The following is a 13638-nucleotide window of genomic DNA, read 5'->3' on the forward strand; positions in this document are numbered from 1 at the left end:
GCAGGGCAGTTCCCGTCTCCTCCCTCCGCCAACCCTTCTCTGCTGGAGCAGACAGCACAGACCAGTCCAGGGCTGGAAAGCATGCTGAGATACTGGAGGACTTTGATTTAACTTGAACCAGGAAAAAGAATGGGACAGAAGGTTCAAAAACTGGTTTGACCCAAAACAGTTAAGTCTGATGCTACATTCAACCAGGTTCATCTTAAACCAGTTCCAGCCATTTTGAAACTGGTTTATGTGCACTGAACTTCTGTTCTATTACAGGTTGAAACCAGTTTCTGATCACTTAAACTGGTTTATGTGCAACTTCTATCCCTAGCCTAAGACTCTGAAGACCCAGGTTCTAGTTCTAGCTCAGCCACTGACTTGTTGTGTAACCACAGACAAGTTGCTTCACCTTCCTGCCCCTTTCTCCTTCCAACCCCACTTTGCCTTTGTCAATGGAGACTGCAAGATTTTTGGTGCAAGACAACCTCTTGCCATGCACTCACGCATCAAGCACAATGAGGTGCCAATCTTAGCTACAGTCTCTAAAGACCTACTACAAATAATACCATCACCACCATCAGTTCCCCTGACTTCTGGTTCTTATAACAGGCCTGGGTTGCAGAGCGCACAATCCATCCAGAGATGCTAAACAACTAAATAGCACATTTTGATTATAAAGCCGACAGGGGAAAAATGCACATCGTGCAGGACAAAGAACCCAAGCTCCTTCTTCAGCTCCAGTCCGCAGTTGCTCACTCCACACCGTCGCTGGAAGCCAACGCTTACTATGTTAATAGACAGACTGGATCTCTTAGAAGTCACACCCCCACAAAGGCCACATTTGTTACAAGTCTGCCATATGTGCTCAGACAAAATTATCTCCAGTCAGATTGGGCTCTTTAGACACAGTAAGATCAAAGAGCTCACAAAATCCTTTGATGGAAATTTAATTCTTTAAAAATATGCACAGGGTAATTGAGAACATATTTTAGGATATTTAGGATTATAAACAGTAGGTTGCTGGCTGGCTTGAACAAATAGCATTAAACCTTTTTCTTCCTTCTGAAAAAGTAGGGAACCCAATGCCTATGATAGAAGAGCTTGTTTTTAGAAGATACATTGAATGGCAGAAGGGAGGAAGCATTTAGAAATTACTTGTAGGTGTTATTGTTGCAAAAATCATCCCAAGTGTATATCAGGATGTTCATTCTACAGGCGGCACAGGCCTGTGTTTATTCTGGCTCTTTCCTTGTTACACAGCTTCGATCGAAGGCCAAAACAAATGCCCTATTTCTAACAAGCTACACTGTAGATTTCAGCACTTGTGCGCTTTAAAGCAACCAAGATATCATAACCAGAAGTTACATATCCAGCATGAAAAGTCCAGCGTAGGCTGGTCCACACAATGCTATTTTCTCCCACTACCACCACTGGAAGGGGATGTAAGAACAGATCTTCCAAGTACAGCTCTGATGCAGGGACCAGGTTACCCACTTGTAATACAAGTGTCCCCTCACTATATTTAAAGTATGATTCAATTGGGCATTGTCAACGATGTCTTAACCCCGTACTATAGAAGCCAGGGAATTCTGTGCAATGATGACCGACCAAGCAGTCCAAGGCTGTAGTACAGTCTACAGAGAATGGGCGTTTCCATATGGGACCACAAAGCCAAACCTTGCTTTAATTATCAGAGACAATACAAATAGGAACAACCTGAGCAGATCCCTCAGGGGGTTGTGGGATTTGTTCAAAAACTAGTCCATTTGTCAAAACCAACCATTTCTGCATAATGTATATTCCAGTTTTAACAAGGACAATTTCTGGGCACAACTACAAGGTGTGAAAAAGATCTTCACGCGCCACAGAACCGCATGCTTGGGATGTGGGAGGGAAAGGGTGCCTGATATGCTTCCTTAAAAACTGGCTATCAGTATCAGCCCCCCAAATCTCTATCGGTTTGCCCCTACTCAAAACCTAAGAGCCCTATCCACTGAGGTTGTAGCTATTCTGTGGGGATATGTGCATTCTCCCATTAAAAAAGAAAGGAAAAAAACCCTCAAAAGGTCTTGGATTTAACCCAAAGCAAATGGGAACATTTTGAAGTCTCATCAGTTTTTGCAAAACAGAAGAGCTGTTGTCTACCTAGATCCAAGCGGGCCATTACAGTGGTGGTAATGACTAACTTACTGCATGGAGTAGGGGTGCATCAATAAAGATTTTCTTGGCCAATACCAACAACTGATTATTAATCAGTCATATTGGCAGATACGGATCTGATGTCTGCTTTACAGGAATGCAGCTGGGCAGCAGAGAGAGAAGCTCCCTGCAAGTAAGGCTGTGCATGGAGGAGGGAAGGGACGTGGGGTGGGGTGCAGATCATGGCCCCCATGGTGAGGGAGGGAGTGGGGCAGGGGCAGAGGCTGGGGCCACTGCCCAAACAGGGCAGTGAATGGGATGCAGGGCCAGGGAAGGGAGCATGATAGATCCGCAGGAAGCTTGTCCAGGGAATCAGCATCCCAACACTTAAAAATGGCAGCAGGGGCACTTGAAATAAAGTTGGTCAAATGAGCATTTTTTCAAGCACTGCCACAACCATTTTTAAGCGCGGGGATGCTTTTAAACCAGAGCATAGCCAAGTGAGGTGAAGGAGGATGCAGGCTGCCCACTGTGGGCCCTGCATCAGCCACATGTCCCCTGCCCGCCCGGCAGCAGAAGACACAACTTGCTGCCCCCATTGCTGCTGGGCAGGAAGGGAATGTGTAGCCAGCACAGGGCTCCCAAAGGCAAGGCAGCAAAGCAGAGAGCCCCGAGCCCACAGCAAGCAGCCTGCACCTGCCCCGACCACAAATCGGGGGGGGGACGTGCCCCACTATGCCACCTTCAGGGGGTGTGTACAGTGGCAGGGTGCTGCCCCCCTGCACCTCCTGGACGAGCTGCCCATGGCTCCATCCTGCTCCTTGTCCCAGGTCCCATTCACTGCCTTGGGCTGGGCAGCACCCCCAGCCCCCAGCCTACTCCCTCCACAGACTTACCTGCAGGGTGCTGCTGTCCACAGTGCATGTGTGCAGGACACGATGGCTGTCCAGCTGTTCCTGGACAGGTGCATGTGTCCAGCTGTGCGCATGCATACGACATCTGGGGGCCACAGCCAGAAGGCATATTATATTTAATCATGACATTACTGGCTACACCCACCAAAAAAAGCCAATAGCCAATAATGTTAATTTTCCTTTTATTCAGTGCCGATTCAATATGCAACTGATATCTCAGTGCACATCTACTATGGAGCTATATCTGTGAGGCTTAATCCTGTAGCTGACACCCAGGAGAGCACATTACAAATATAGATGGGTTAAAAATTATACTTCTACACTAAGCTTCTGAAGTGATTATCAAAGGGAGGCTAAAATACAAATGGGTCAAAATTTCACTAGAAGCCCAGCTAAATCTTCAGTGAATGACATGGGCACACCTGCTGTACACTGATCAGAGCCTCTGCTGGGGCATATAATTACAGTAATCTCAGCCTCGCTGCCAGGTGGCCTGGAGTTCTCTCTCCATCCTACTCTTTAGTGGTTAGATCAATGCATTTCAAAGAAAGGCATGCGACATGAAGAAATGTTCACTCAAAGGACTGAGTCAGCCAAGCAAAGGTACTCTGCAATATTTACAAAATTTCTCCTAAACTCTATGAATGAGGTTGAAAACTTCTTAAATGTAAATCTCAGCTAACATAAAATGACAGCCAAAAAGTATACTCATATTCAAAACCAGAGCTGAACTGTCAGTCTGATGGGGAACAAGTACAGGCTGCAGCCAAACATCCTTAGTGCTGTTATACCAGTGGTTCCCAATCTATTTTTGCCGTAACCTGCTGCTGGGAGCGAAGTGCAGCCACAGGGAGTTCTCGGCATGCGGCGCGGTGCAGCTCATCCTTTGTGTGCAGTGCTGCCAGCATTGCCCCTGCAAGCCTCATTTGGGTCATGACCCAAGGTTGGGGACTGCTGTGTTATACTTTTTAGGTTTCACATGGTAAGAAGGCATGATCTGGGGCAGGAGTTGGGTGGAAGGCTGCAAGGCACTCTTGTGTGTGCAAGGATGCAGTGTGCAAGGATGCAATGCTGGTCATTCAGCATGTGACACTTCCCTTGTGGTCCCAGTGGCTGACTCTAGTGCTAGGAAGTAGGTATCAACTTTGGAGAGCTATCCAAGAATGTATAAAGTAGCTGATGGGAAAGATGTACAAGGGATATCAGCCTCAGGAAATAACTTCTCATATTTTTGTCTAAACTAGTGTTTGGATTTTAAAGCAAACCAGGATTCAATGTGTAAACTATTGTTTACATAGGGCAGCTCTGGACTCATGGCTGAGCAACCTAGGTACAAGACTGCTACAGCCTTCAACAGAAATGCCTGTGGACCACATAGATTTCATAGACATTAGGGCTGGAAGGGACCTCGCAAGATCATCGGGTTCAGCCCCCGCCCAAAGAGCAGGCAGGCAGCAGGGGTCAAATTATCCCAGCAAGATAGGCATCCAAGTGTTTCTTAAAGGAACCCAGAGTAGATGCCTGCACCACCTCTGGGGGAGTCTGTTGCAGGCCCTGGGGACTCAAACAGTAAAAAAAAAAGTTTTCCCTTACATCCAGCCTAAAATAGCCTTCCAAGAGTTTGTGACTGTTGGACCTTGTCTTCCCTTGGGGTGCCCTGGTAAACAGACATTCTCCCAGTTCCTGGTACACACCCCTTATATACTTATAGGCTGCCACCAAGTCACCCCCAAGCCTATGCTTCTTCAGTCTGAAAAGTACCATGTCTCCCAGCCTGTCCTCATAAGGCCTGCTCTCTTGTCCTCTAATCATTCACATGGCTGTCCTCTCTCGAGCTTCTCCACGTCCTTTTGGAATTGTGGAGCCCAGAACTAGACACAGTATTCCAGTGGTGGTCTCACATCTTATTTTCTACCTATTAAAGATCCAAGTGGTACTTAGATGTCTTAGTGCAATCCATGAAAAACTGCTAATGCATCCATTCTTGTAACACCCCTTCACCTTAGCATTAAGAGTAAGTCATGAAAAGGTCTGAGAAGGGCCCCCCGGTCACATACACATACTTTTGGCACTAATGTTTTTTTTTCAGGGACTCAAGCTGGTTTGTCTAAGCATTAGTTTATTGACTTTAATATCACTTAGAAGCCTATGGGGTGGAATAGGATCACGGGTTAAGTCTTTAGCTCAGGGAATAACAGACTGCTTTCAGATCAAGGGAGCCCAGGTTTGATCCCCACCCCAATAGCCCAACCATGAGTGCTCATGTGCAAAAGGTTTAAAGGTCAAATTTCTAAAATCTCCTTTTTGGTGCTGACAACTTTTGAGGGCAATTTGTGTCACCCATCTGTTCAAATAACTGGTTGGATACCCATGCCCAGCAGACAGACCAACATCTAAGGAAAATTAATGGCAGGCTCAAAATTGTTTGTGACAGATAGGAAAACTGGACTGATGTTTTTGGATGCATTGTAGATGAGAATGGTAGAAGAGCCCAACAGAAGAAAGGGCAGCCTGAAAAAGCTATGAATCTATTTTCACAATATTTATATTCTGTTGGAAAGTTAAAATAAAATATCTAGTAGTATCTTGTTCTTTATTCTCTACTAAATGCACAGAAAAGTCAAGAGAGGATCTGGCACCCTGATACCAGTATCCCTAAACAGGCCTTGCCCTGGAGTACAAGCTAGGAATGAGTCCTATTTCCTAACCTAAATGTGGAAGAATTATGATTAGCATTTCTAGAGACCCAATTTATTGCATTGCCCATGCAAGGGGAGCCCTGATGTGCTGCCTCTGTTCCTGACTTAAGAAATACCTATACTGATCAGATTTCCTCTGGCAGGCCAGTGCAGAGGTTGAAAGTGAAAAGGACTCCTTCTCTGTTAAAGGAACTGTAAGCTCTATACCAGGGATCAGCAACCTCTGGCATGTGCCCCAGAGTGTGGCAGTGTGGCACCCAAAGGCATTTTGCTTGCCATGCACACCTCAGGGTAGACAATGGGGAAGGGACCAGGACTGCACAGCTACAACACGGATCGGGCCACTTGCAACTCCCCCACCATCTGGCCGGAGGTGCAAAGGCATCTGCTGCCAGCCATGAGCCAGGCCAGGGCTCTGCAGACGTCCATGCAGCTGCTTGCAGCCTCCCTGCTGCCTGCTGGAGCTGTGGCAGGTGGCCAGGAGGCTGCAAGGTGCTTCACCAAGGTTTGCAGAGCCCCGCAGCAGTGGGTGCATGCACGTCTGGGCGGACAGTGGAGGAGCTCCGAGAGGCCAGATCCTTGTTGTGATGGCAGGGAAGGGGCTGGGGCTGCACTGCCACAACAAAGATCAGGCCCCTTGCGGCTCCCCACTGTCTGCCCCTGGCACACCAACATCTTACAGGTCGACACTGGGGTGTTTTTGGCACTCTGCCCAAAAACGCTGCAGACCCATTTGATATGGAGCACAGCTGTACCACTCTCCACTCATGAACTATGAATGAGGGGGCCAAGATGAAAACATTCAGTCAAACAATGGCACTTACCTACCTACATCTCTCTTCTCCTTCTGCCTCCTCCTGTCAACAGCCTTTTCATCACAAGTACTGGTAAAAAAAAGCAAGCCTGTAAAACTCATTTTTTCAGTAGAACTGAACTGGCTTTAAACTGAGACGCCCTGGTTTGCCAGTTTCAGTAAAAGCAATGCAAATGATCAAGAAAAACAAAGTCCTTCAGGACAGGAGGAGGTCACCATGGATTCTGCAATAGGATGAGGTAAACTCTTCGGTGATCATACAGTGAGTGTAAAAGTGCACAAAACTGCTTAAATCCAATGCCATCTCACTTTTCCCAGGGAGAATGTGCTCTCTTCGTTCAAAAAGCAAATACTGCTACTATTACTACTACTAATACCTTCAAGTGGACAGGCTAACTGTCTGAGAATCTGCTCTGGCTAAGCATGATGGAGCACACAAATCTTTGCAGCAGGGCTGTCCAAGTGGCAGCCCTCAGGGCACTTGTGGCCTGTGAGGAGTTAAACTGCAGCCCACAGGGCTCCTCTGCACAGCTCCAAAATGCAAAGGGTGAACACTGTCACTGATCATATCCCCTTGCCCACCTCATATCCCCTTGCCCGCCATCCCCTTGCCCACCACCAAATTCAGGGTTTTCAGTCAGTGCTTGTGACAAATTGGTGTCTGTGGGAAAAGGGCTGGGGCCAAGCAGTGGTGGCTCCTCCCCCCGGTTCTGGAGCTGTGCTAATGCAGTGGCTCTGGTAACCATGCAGATGCCACACTGCCCCCCTCCCCCCAGGGCATTTAGCCCATGAAAAGCCCCATGGGCCACATCTAGCCCAAGGGGCAAAATAAACAGGACTGCTCTGCCTTACATAAATATTAAAAAGAAAACTGAAATAAGCTCGAGTACGTGTTTGGATTAGATGGCCTCTTAAGATGCCCTGCAGATCCATTTTTCTATGCTTCTGTTAGACAATGGTGTCAAGAATGAATTAATCCTTGGCATGTCCAGATAAAGCCATCATATGTCAGATAAGTCTTTAACATAAGAATGCCCTGGAGCCTTATGAAGCAGCCACCACTCATTATGTAAAGAGGCATGTATACCTGTATGAAAGCTATCTAACCTGTTCCAAGAGAAAACTTAATAGGCTTTTAAATGCTCTGTAATGCCTTCCTTCAGTAAACTGAAAATGCAATCTTTCCTCCCATAGAGAAAGACAGAACACTGAAAATCCCATGGAAGCATTGACTTGTTAAACAGTTTCTGGGAGCTCTATTCTAAAGCTGTAAAGACTTTGAAGTGGAGTTGTAAACTCAATTGATTTCAAACAAAAGGCTAATGTAATCCACTTTCAGAACCCTTACCATGCTGGCAATGAACGCATCCTTCTTGGTAATAGGGAACTGTGTATTAGAGTTTAAAACAATCCATTTCAGTAGTTTCCAGAAATTGGATATGAAAGGCCTTGGCTGGATTCAGTCACTGGAAAACAAAGCTGATCTTTAAGTCTGGTCCATTGGGAAGATGCTATAGTATCTAGAACAATGGTACAATAGCATGTTACACTGATATGACCCTTTCACCTCAACTGTTTTACAAGTATTATAATTTATGAATGTTAATGGTCATGCCCAACAGCAAAATGCAGCCACTAATGGAATAAGATGCAACTGCTTTAGCAACGCACAACAAAAGGCAATATGCAATCTAGTAACAGGATCAGGGATCTGCTCTTCAAAGAATTTAGCCAGATGACTAATACCCAACTCTTTCAAATGGGATGACAAGACCACCAGTCCTTACACACCATCAGTATTCCATAGCTTGAAGGAGAGTTAGGTCATCTGCAGGATTAAAGTATCCCAGAAAACAACCAAGCAGATGTAACTCACTGCAGGTAGGTCAAGAAAAGGCGGTAAGGAGGAATTTAGCAGTGAGGGACAGCCTAGGAAGAACCCATGAGATCTCATGAAGAAAACTGGCAAATAAAGAAGGGACCTGGAACTACAACAGTACTTAGATTTTAAATCTTTCCAGTGTTCTAATATATTATCTTGCATACAGCACACCCTAAAATAAAATATGCATCTTGTGTTTGAAAGGTGGAATGAAGAACAAGAGAGCTTTCCTTGTAGTAAGTTACTAAGTAACAAGAGTTGAACCTGTTCATCATTCTGCTCTATGCCAGTTGTATGCAGATTTTACTTTTGCTTTTACCCAGTAACTGGCAGAAACTGGTCTTACCATATTTCTCGCATATATATGCACTACAATGTCCATTAGCTAGTTTTTGAGAAAAAAAGTCCAGGAGTATGCAAGAAAATAGGCTATTACATACATCCCTTCCTTTTGAAGCTGTATAAAATGCATTAGTTAAGGGGTAATAATGGAACTGGAGAAAAGGGACTGCAGAAAGTTATGTAGTCCAACAGCTCCATTAAGGGAAGGATCAGTTCTGCCTAAGCTATTCCAGGCAGAAGAAGTTTAACCCAGGACCCATATCAAATTAGAATGGAGTGCGACTCGAGCATGGTTCAAGCCTGGCTCTGCACAATGGCAAAGCTGTGTTGTATGGGTATTTGCTTAAGTATTTTGTCTTTTTAGGCTTCTTTATGTACTGAAAACAGGAACCAAATAGGCCAGAATAGAAGATTGGGGGTACAGCCTGCAGAGAAATGAAAGACACTTAACTAGAAGAATAATTGTTGATCAAAGGACAGTCATATGAAGCCCCAAGACAAAGAAAACATGTTAAAAAAAATATGTAAGGGGAAAGAAAATGCCAGAATTATCTCAGTGGCTCAAAGCCTCTGTGGGAACTGTGGGCCTGAAGCAAAAACCCATGAGTCAGTCCAAATCTTGCTATTCAGTTACATGGACTTCAGATCAGGTCTATGAGCTGGCCTTTTACATTGTGAGCTAAGACCACCACAATATCACATATTAATATCCAATATAAACTCTATAAAGGGGACTGCATATCCTGCTCTCACAAGGGGATGACTCAGTATAACAGAATTTTGCTATCACTAACTTCTATAATCTCAGCAATCTCCAGGGCTTATCTTTTTTTTTTGCTTTTACACACAATTTGTTTTTGCTCTCATCAAATACATATTTTCCTTGGACAGCTAGCATTTTATCTTTCCACACCGCATGCCTTCAACTGCTATAACTCCACTGCCTCTTGACTCCAAACCAAAACACTTTTTAATCAGCCATTTTCCCCAAATTGTAAACCTAAGGTCCTCTAGCTATATAGCATATCTGGCATTATTACAAGCCATTTGTAATTAGAGCAACCAAGGCTTGAGGCCTGCTCGAGATGGAGAAAGAGGAAGAATAAGATTCTTGGTACATTTCAGCCTTTCAAGATGGTAATTAAGCAGCTGGAGCTTTATTGAAATATGAACCTCTACAAGTAATTTCTTCAATGTTCTATAATTTAAAATGAGCACAAAGCCATTTTTTAAAGGGCCAATCAACCCAAACTTCCCTGAGCAGAACTGGAAAGTAGCAGCAATCTGTCCCTTCAAAGTGAAGTATTCAGTGTCTTGCAGTAATAAATGAAATTGGGATAAACCCCTCCTCTTTGCAGTCCTCGGCAAAGACTAAACATGGCACATGTTCCCCGCCTTCCTTTAAAGCCCATTCCTCCCTGAGTAACTGCACCCCCTCCCCGCCTCCTCGCTACCTAGGTACCCACAGCAAGTCTGGCAAAGGGACAAAATGTTAAGAATGCCTCAAAGAGTGGCCAAGAGTTCAGAGACCGTGAAGTGGGCCAATGAAAAAGCGCATGACTGACTCCAACTGAAACATTTTAGGGAAGAAAGGAAATCCATGCAGGCTCTCTCATGCTCTCACATTTTCTCTCATTGACTCTTGCCATGGGCCTTCAGCCATCCCATTCTGCCCTGTATAATTACATCACTAGCAAACTTTTAAGGGCAGAATTGTGCCTTTCAGGCAGCTTTTTCCAGATTTTTGAAAGCTGAGATACCCCACTCCCCCACCATCCACCTCAAATTGCGTCATCAAAAAGACGAACTGCAGATCTTCCATTCCCCATGTGCTCCATGAATCCTGGCAACGTAAATGTTGACCTTGAAAGCATTGTCGGAGGCTTCTGAATTAGCTATCAATGGAAGTAACTGTGGAAACTCACACCTCAGTTTGTTGTTTTAGGCTCTCTACAAGTGTCAGCAGACGCTGCTGCATCAGTTATACTTGTGCCAGATACCAAAGGTTTTCTCTGCTACTGTAACAGGGGCAGATCTAGTATTTTGAACAGTATTTTGAAACTTGCAAGTTCCCAGCCTAGTTCCTAGGAGGGAGAGAAGCAGGGATACAACTTTCAGAGCACTCCCAGACAGAGGTGTTCAGAAACTTACATCCTGCCTGAGCTTGTTATAGATAATCTGATGCTGATGTTGCCTTGAAGTCTGCCCCATTTAAAATGAGTGCGTTTGAAAAAGAAACCCAAACCCATGTACGTTTGCCTGTATGAACTACAGCTGCCTATCAGTTTTTAAAGGGGATTTACAGAGGAAGTAGCTTTCAGTAAAATGTTGATGGAGTGAAGCTACAATTTGTAGGAAACAAAGTCATGAAACAGAACTTTACACCTGTGTTATTTTCATCACAAAAATCCCAAGGACCTTTAAAAGCTGCTAGGGCAAGGAAATGCACTACAAAGGGCCTTGAGGTTGGAAGGACTCAGCACGTTCCAGCTTGAAAATCTGTGACTGAAACAGGAAGTAGGAATACTGAAAAAGATTCAGAGAAGGTGCAAATGACAGGGCACAAGGCTGGAGCGTGTAATGTGATACGGCTTTGGGAGAGGCTCGTGCAGTTTCAACTACATGTGCAATGGGGTCCAGGAGATGGTGTGAACAACATCTGTTTAGACTAGAGTATTACTGATTAAAAGCTCTTACAGTTTCTCATAAGGTTATAAGAATTGGTGCAGCGGTAGATCATTATCTTAAGATGAGAGGAAGCACCCACATATGGACAATCTAATGGAACAAGATGGTCACCCATCCATGGCAAATTTTTTTCCTGAGAACTTGTGATAAATTGTGAGGCTGGTACTTGACAGTAATTGGCAGCAGTCTGACCGGTGCAGTGAGGATTTACCATGACACTACCAGGCCTTTTCTGGATCTTAAAAGTCCCTCATGGGACAAGACAAAGAAAGGGAATTACAGTAGATTCTGCTTTATAGAATCGCTGGTAGAATCTGCTTTATAGAATCTGCCACTTATTTGAATCAATATGGGGAAACCAAAACCATTTGTATATTATTACAGCGAGTGATTTTACATGTACATTAGAATCACGATTTGTGGTTTTTGGAATCAGTTTACCAGAGAACCAGGGGATCTTGCAGTTTTGTGAGGAGCCCTCTGCAGGTGGGCCAAGTTGCAGCCTGCAGCAGGCTGGGAAGGAGCAGGAGGAGGGCAATCAGGCAGAGGGATGCTATGTGCATGTACATGGCCCCAGGCAGCCTGGAGAGCAGCTCCCATGGGTAAATGGTGATGTGGGGCAGGGGGAGAAACTGAGCCATAGGGAGGGAGTTGGGCAGGACTGGGGTCCCAGTGGGGAGTGGGACCAGGCTGTGGGTGGCTCTTCTGGGGGCTAGGCTCCCTGGTAACACACCCTCTGAGTGCATGGTAGCTTTAAAGCGGCCCTATGCCGCTACCCTCACTGCCCACACCCATGCCCGCCCCATACACAGCTCAGGGGGCGGGCGGGGGCCAGGTTCCCCCTGCCCCTCTGGGAGTGCACACCACACCAGGGAACTGGCTCCATCCCCTGCGCCTGAGCCCAGTGGGTAGCAGCAGGTGGAGAGCCAGGCTCTGCTCTGCTGCAGCAGCTGCCACCTCCTGGTGGGGGAAGGGGCTGCACACCCAGGTCCCATAGCCCTGGCAGCTGGGAGCCCCCTCCAGCAGGACTGGGGGGCCAGGGGGCTGTGGGTGGGGGAGGAGTGAGTATCTGTATTCTTTAAGAAAAAAAAAAAAACCCACAAAAAAATGGATCTCCTTTTAATGAAATCAGCCAGTTAATAGAATCAAATCACCATTTCCCAAAGTGATTCCAATAAGAGGAATCCACTATTCTTCCATCTAATAAGATTTTTGCTCAGCAAGCTGGAACAAAGCTAAGCTTGTAGCTCTTTGCTTCAACCCATTCTCAAGGTTAAAGATTCTTACCTCCTGCAGACCCGCTATTGCAGAAGTTGCAAAATAAGAGCAACTTAACTAGGCATTTCCAAAGCCAAACGAGGAAAGCCAGGGTCCAATGCTGGTTACATAAGTCAACGGCAGTATGTTGTGCCTGTAGCTTTCAAGGAACTAAAGAGTAACCCAGGGAGATATACAAAGATCCTTGTCTTTGGCTAGTCTTTTTTTCCCCCCTCTCTCTACTTCAAGTACGTTTGGCTTGATGTACACTAGCAAGTAGGGCTGCGCGAAAATTTCGATGGGCATTTCGTTTCAAAGCTTTTTCCACCCATTTTGAGCTTGAAACAGCGAAACTGGAACAAAAAAAAAGGCTTTGAAACAAAATGTGGGCACTCAAAACTTTTAGAAAGTTTCAAAACATTTCGCGTTTCGAAGCAGCCCAGTGGCGGGAGGCAGGAGAGAGCCAGGGCTGCGCTCTGAGCGGTTCCACCAGCCCCATGCAGCTCAGCCTGGTGGCGGGAGGCGGTGGAAAAGCCAGTGGCAGAGCCACTCCAAGCACAACCACGGATCTGAGCGCAGCCTTGGCCAGTGGCTCTTCCCTGCCTCTGCCACCAGGCTCAGCTCTGTGGGGCTGCAGAGCCTTCCTCCGCCAGGCCGTGCCTACCAGGGCTGTACTCCGAGCCGCTCTGCCACTGGTTCTCCTGCCGCCAGGCTGAGTTCCATGGGGCTGGCGAAGCCGTTTGGAACGCAGCCTAGGCCGCAAGCACAGCTGGCTGCTGGTGGCTCCGCAGCCCCACAGAGCCAAGCCTGGCAGGAGAGAGCCAGTGGCGGAGCTGCTTGGGGCGCAGCCCTGGCCCTCCACTGCTTCCTGCGACCAGGCTCCGGTCTGCGGGGGGGGGGGGGGGGGCTTGGGGG

General features: G+C 46.3%; 1 protein-coding gene across 3 annotated transcripts in view; it reads right to left on the reverse strand.

Annotated features, from left to right (window-relative positions):
- MYLK (myosin light chain kinase) overlaps nt 1-13638 on the reverse strand; it is a 389516-nt gene that overhangs the window by 297020 nt on the left and 78858 nt on the right. Inside the window, exon 1 of one of the 3 annotated variants that reach the window (XM_025212141.1) lies at nt 6569-6622. The exons of the other annotated variants lie outside the window; for them this stretch is intronic. The gene's annotated coding sequence lies outside the window, so the exon portion shown is untranslated. Of the gene's footprint in view, nt 1-6568; nt 6623-13638 lie in introns of those variants that run through there. 3 annotated transcript variants of the gene reach the window in all.

This window comes from Alligator sinensis, unplaced genomic scaffold (genome assembly GCF_000455745.1).
Source record: "Alligator sinensis unplaced genomic scaffold, ASM45574v1 scaffold1226_1, whole genome shotgun sequence".
Classification (NCBI taxonomy): Eukaryota; Metazoa; Chordata; order Crocodylia; family Alligatoridae; genus Alligator; species Alligator sinensis.